Source organism: Ixodes scapularis, unplaced genomic scaffold (assembly GCF_016920785.2).
Source record: "Ixodes scapularis isolate PalLabHiFi unplaced genomic scaffold, ASM1692078v2 PGA_scaffold0__279_contigs__length_252992795, whole genome shotgun sequence".
Lineage (NCBI taxonomy): Eukaryota > Metazoa > Arthropoda > Arachnida > Ixodida > Ixodidae > Ixodes > Ixodes scapularis.
This window is the reverse complement of record NW_024609835.1, coordinates 226,520,613-226,526,973: the sequence shown is the minus strand read 5'-3', so window position 1 is coordinate 226,526,973 and position 6,361 is coordinate 226,520,613. Positions and strand designations below refer to the sequence as shown.

General features: G+C 42.9%; 1 pseudogene; it reads right to left on the bottom strand.

Annotated features, from left to right (window-relative positions):
- Window positions 1-826: 826 nt before the first annotated feature.
- LOC115309930 lies at window positions 827-1,858 on the bottom strand (annotated as a pseudogene).
- Between the last annotated feature and the right edge of the window lie 4,503 nt (window positions 1,859-6,361).

Genomic DNA, 6,361 nt, shown 5'->3' with positions numbered 1-6,361 from the left:
TCGTCTCGTTGGACAATCAGGTTTGTTGGACATTCCGTCTTGATTGGATCTTTGTCTCGTTGGACATTCCGTCTCGCCTGTCGAGTGACCGATTGAACATTCAGGCTCGATGAACATTCAGTCTCGTTGAAGATTCAGGCTATAAGCGTAAGCCGTTTCCCCTCCATGCATGGCTTACCACCGAACCAAGCTGACGTAGTTCCTACCCACGTGTGCAATTTTGGCAACGAGGCTGCACATAAACTGGCCATCTCTTCGCAAATTCGTTCGGTGTCGAACCTCCGCCTCCCCTGCCAAGATTTAAAAATGCGATCGTGGCAGTCCGAGTTGGATTCAGAGGTTAACAATAAGCTTCACACCATCAAGCAAGACCTTGGTTCCTGGAAACATCTTATAATAAAAACATATTCCACGAGGTCCTCCTGTGCTGCCTGAGAATTAGCCACATCTACCTTACAAATAGCTACCTCCTTACTGGTGGAGAACCTCAATCCTGTGAGCGCTGCGGTGAACCTTTGACTGTTATTTATATTCTATTTCTTTCTTCTGCTATTCGGAAGCACCACAATTTTTTTTCAGATCGTTTAAAATATTACATTCTATTTCACCCTGACTTTCTACTTGGTGAGCGACCACTGACCTCATCCAAACGTCTTTTTTTATTTTCTCGGAAATATCGGATTTTTAAACAAGCTATAGAACTATTCCTCTGTAGTTGAATTCTACTCTCAATCTTTTCTTACATTTTTGGCGCAGTATGGCCATTAATGCTTTTGCGCCATTCAAACCATAAAGAAATAACTAAAAAGTTTTATAGCTCCGATGCTTAATAAAAACAAATAAAATGAAGTTCATTAACATTTATTATAGAATAATGTATCTGGTACCAGAACATTCTCATCGTTTGGGCTGTAATGTTATGAGAGGCTGCTTTTTCTGAAGCGAGACACATGCAACTGAATTGATCATCTGCTATCGAGGTTTCGTGGGTGCGGTTTACGCCGGCTATCTCGGCGACAAATCCCGTCAGAAATACGTCTTCCAAACAGAAGAACGGCTCCTCTTCCGAGGCGTCGTACAGACGGCGCAAGATGCTGCCGCCCAACACATACAAGGTTCCAGCTAACAAGGGAGGGTATTCAGCTCCATTGTATTCTTGGTGGGACACGTACCACTTGGAGGATTGCTCCCTATGGGGTGGGTCATTCACGTATAAAGAGCCAGGAATGGTGTCGGTGCGCTTGCTCTTCATTACTTTTGTGAGGTTTTCAACGTTCACGAACGTGTCGTCGTCGCACTTAATAAGTAACGTTACTTCGGGAGAGTGTTTAGGGCCCACCTCAACATCATCTTTGCCTTCAATGTAAAATTTTGGCAGTGGCCGATGTGAGTCTCTTGGATAATGTCTGCGTGCAAATAAGACTCACTCTGAATTGCGTGCTGCACCTTGTTATTTTCTGTCTTCGCCAGAAGAAACGCTGTACGACTATTTGAATTTCCTTGATTTCATAGGCCCCGTTTTTACGAATGGCATTCCTCCGATCCAAGTTCCTGGGAGCAGAGAAATCAAGACTAAGTAGTCAAGCTGAGCCGAAGGATTTTTTTTCATGCATAAACTGGGTGGGTAAGTGAATTATTCTGTAGTTATTGAACTTTCGTGGTTGTCTTGAGGCGCGATATCCTTTATTTGCTCCTGGTTGCGTTTCATCTCATTTCGATTACCGGAACCAACCTCGACATCTCTAGCGCTTTCAGAGAAATTTCTATTTTGCAGCTCAGTGGTTATGACCCAAAGGAACATCAGTACACCAACGATTACTAGACAAATCTTGAGGTAATCAAGTCGGTGACACTGCATAGTCCAATCAACCTGTAGAGGAAAGAAAATAGACGTATAAAACATTTCGTATTATATACACAAAAATAAAGAAAGCAACTGTGATAGGGTCAAGTACTGATTAGACTTTGGACACCAGAAAAAATCGTAACGAATAAGAGATTCTGTAGGGGCATGACCTAATGAGTTGACTAGCACGACAGTTTGCAAAATATTTTTCCAAGAAAGAACTGTCCCAGGAATTAAGAACTAATATAAAAAAACGACATTTTTTTTTTGTTCCAGTGTGCAAAATAATTTTCTGCTATATTTATGTATGGCAGCTTCAAAAAAATGGTGGCGAAAGTTCTGTTTATGCATGGTGATTGCTGAGTGTACATTGCGCAAAATCCTAATATTAAACTTTTGCCCATTGCACCCATCGGACCTTGTTTGAGACAACCCGGGAATAAAAAGGGGAGGTTTGATGTGATTATTAAAGTTATAATCAATATCATAGGCGAGATTATATGTTAGGCTCGTTTCTATTTTATAACTCACAAAACCCGCTGCAAGGCATTCGCTGTAGTTTTTTAGTGCTTAGTTGGCGTCCACTAGCCAGTGGTCGTTCTTCGGCCTAAAAACGCTTTGTTCGTTGTTGTTTTCTTCTTTTCTTGTTCGATTGAGAGGGGTGCAGTGTTGCATTCTAGATCAGCACATCTCTTGTTTGACTACACCTATATAAGAAAGGTCTTAAAGAAACGGTCAGCTGCGTTGTGTGAACTTGCCCCATTATCTTCCTTGCCTTGCCTTCTGCTCCTCCTCGTCCCTGTCCAGTCTCGATTATCGACTTCAAGTGTGCCGCGTAATAGCAGGACTACTTGATGTCGCTGGAAGCTCTTGGAGGTGTGATGGTGTTCTACAATATGACAAGATCTCATTTTTTTGGTCTTAACTGTTTGTTGAGTACTGTAACCGCAGGGTCGTACATCTAATATGTGTCTACTGGTGAAACGCTTTTATTCATGGCAGACGTCCATACTCGTATAACAATCTTTCCGGACTGCGGGGAGGCTGTCACACGCGTAGGAAAGACACCTAGCGAAGGCACGCTCTGCCAGCGGATCAAAAGCCTGTGCTCCGATTTGTTAACGGCTAAAGATATCGAAGTACGAGTGGATTGGGTCCCGGGACACGCAGGCGCTCTCGGTAACTATGGATGCCGCGAACTTTTTCGCATCGAAGCTTCGATGATCGAATCAAGCGTTTCGAAAGGTTCGAAAGATTTCGAATTTCCGAACTTTCCATATCGAGAAATTCAATGGACGTCGAATTTTCGAACTTGTTAAACTAAGAAGTTTAACGATTTTCGAAATTTCGAACTTTTACGCTGCAAATTGCTATGCTTGTCGAACTTTCGAACTTAATAGACTAAAAAAAGCGATGATTTTCGAACTTTCGAATTTCTTGCACTAAAAAGTTTGAAGCTCTTCGAACTTTCGAACTTCCTACGTTCATAAATTCGATAATTGTCGAACTTTCGAACTTATTAAAGGGACCATGAAATGATTTTAAAATCTAATTTCATCCACCGCACGTCGTAAAAGGTGTGAAAAGAAACACAAAAACACAAAACTAGGGAGCCCAAAAAAATTATTTGCTATAGAACTTTTATTAGAAAAATGGACTCTTTTGCGACTTCTGTCCTTCGAAAGCTCTGCCTTTTCACTACGATGCATCCGCAGAAATTGAGCACGTCAGCCGAATCCACGTCGCCTATTGGGTAAGAGCCTACCTCACCAGCACCGCGATCGTAAACAATAAATAGCCGGCGAATGTTTCCTAAAACTTTTGTTAAATAATATTCAGACCCACATTTTGTAGCATAATTAGAGATGTGTGGCGAAAATTGCCAAATTTGATAATGCTGAGAGCCAAGCGCCATCTATCGTGTGGTAAACGAAGCAACTACTGCGCGTGCGCAGTAGGGCAGGGCTGGCAGGGCCGACTTCAGAACGGTTATTTCCTTTGGTTTCCTTCCTCTAAAAACTCTGACTGACTGAACGTTTATTTTTCTACGTGTTCATCTCGCGCGTGCGGACTTCAAGCAGCAAGAAAAAAATGTACTTAAAACAGGCCACGACGAACAAGAACGCTGGATCCACAAACACCCGAGAAGAGCGACAAAAGCCGCGAATCGCGCTCCGACGAAGCTCTCAGAATATAGGCCTAGCAGGCACTCCGACTCGGCGCAGCGTTGCTTCGTCGCAAGACCGTCTGTCTGCCTCCGACCGGCTGGCGTGCTGAATGGAATATGCCCGCACTACCCTTGTGAGGTACCCTTGTGGACCCTTCCCGTATAATAGTTTGATCGCTGACCTCAATTTTACGTTAAGAGGTGAGGTCAATCTCTTCCCCTTGTTTTCCGAGGCAGTGTTGACGAACACTCGTCGAAAAGGGACCCTCGTCGATTCTCTCTTCTTCTTTTGTGTGATATAGAGCTGAAATAAACGCTGTATGGATTACCTTCGTAACACGGTAGGTACACTTTGGTATTGGTATGCCATTTTTATCCTGACAGACTGCACGTCACTGTCGAGCTGTAACAGTTCGTGAGAGGTATACGTGCAATACCGGTCCAACCTTTCTTTGCCGAGTGTCGCGTCGGTATCGAGTGGCAATCGTAAAAGATCGGTCCCGAAGCGCTTACCAACAGCGCGAATACAGCACTTCCATCAAACGCGCGCGTCCGCTCCGAGTGTTAACAGGTATTTACGTGGCTCTTGCTGACACTCGTAGTTCAAACGTATCTTTTTAACGTCGGCTCGCTCCTGCACCTCCGAGACCGCGAAAAACGCCGCGGCAATTTCTTTGCATCTACGTCGCTTTGCAAACGACTGACACTGGCCGCCTTTTGCCAACAATGACAGTTGGGTTGACTTCTAGAGTCTTCACCGGAAGACTCGCTGCACTTCCCAACAGGCATACCGGTGTATGGGACTAGTCCCATGCTGTCGCTGTAGCGCAACATATCTCGTTGAATTTCGCTCAGCTGCGATGCGGCGATGAGAGGCGCCGATTCAGAAAATACATCGGTGACATCGGCGCAGTAAAACCTACCGGCGCACCCCAACTCGTCGCCGCTAATGCTCCCATCTCCTACTGCCGAGAGAAGTTCCGGTTCCGGAAATAGCGTACGTCACGGCTTGTTTTGCGGTCAAGAAAAAGTCGATATTTCATTAATTTTTTGTGTAGAAGTTAAGAAACCGAGACGAAAACGGATGCCTGTTCGGCATTCAGTGAACATTGACGGTTTAATGTAAAAGTTATCTGGAAAAAGTAAAAAAGTCATTTTATGGTCCCTTTAATCTAAAGAATTCGAAGGTTGTCGAACTTCCGATTCCTGAAAAATCAAAAGTTCGACGAACTTCGATTTTTAGGGTAAAAGTTCCAAGTTCGTCGACCTTCGAAAGACGGGCGGGCGGTTCCTTTGGATTTAAGCAGTGAGGTACATTTCTAATTTATTTTCTCGCATTTTTACATGTGGTGCCGCAATCTTTACGAAAGACAATGCCGCCTATTTTAATCATCTGGCATGCTTGGTTTTAAAGAAATAGATTCCCGAAGGAGCGAGGAAGGACGGCGGGTTTTTGACAATTATCGTTTGTGCCATATTTGAAGCGCGCTGTATCCGAAGATATTTATGATAGCGATGTTAAACTTCTTCAAGAATGATCAATGTATAACCTAGGTAAGTGTCGTCTTAATATATGATTATTGTTGTTCAAGACGAGTTTCGAAGAAATATCCAAATATGTATCCACGGGCAATTATGCCCTAAACTTGGTATTTTTTTTCGTCGAAATTGTTTGAGGTATCGCATTTAAATTAACACCACAGAGAGTACATATCATTACTATCTGCAGAATACAAATTAGCGTATATATTGTTCTTTTCACGTTGAGGAATAAATTAATTCAAAGAAAAATACTTCTAATATCGTTCAAATTCCGCACGTCATAAAAAAAAAAAATAAAAAAAAACATTTATTATTTTTTTTTATTTTACCTTCTGGGACGTGTTTCTTTTCGCCTGTACACATTTTGGTAGGAGAAATTTGTTTCGTAGTTCTGGGCATCTGAATATGCAAGAATATGATTCTTGATAGTTTTTTTTTTATTTTTTTGCATTCATTTTTAGGTTTACTTATTTATTATTTCTTCCCAATCTCACAGTTATTTAGGTCGAAAAGACATAGCTTTAAACTTCCGAACCACTAAGCATGTGACGAGTAGTGCCTCCTGTCAACGAGTTTCCAACAATGACCATCTACGCGATCTTTTATGCAGTGAAGAGGGACAGTAGCTATACATATGCATAACTAATTTCAGATTAAAATAAGCTCGACCATGCCCTCTTTCCCCGTATTGTTTTCTTTAACAGCCCGAAATATCTGGGAGGGGAAGAGACCCGAGCTCACCCCCCCCCCCCCCCCCCCGTTTTTCCTATTCCGACGCTGCTGGTATGGTAGAACGCTTCTCGACC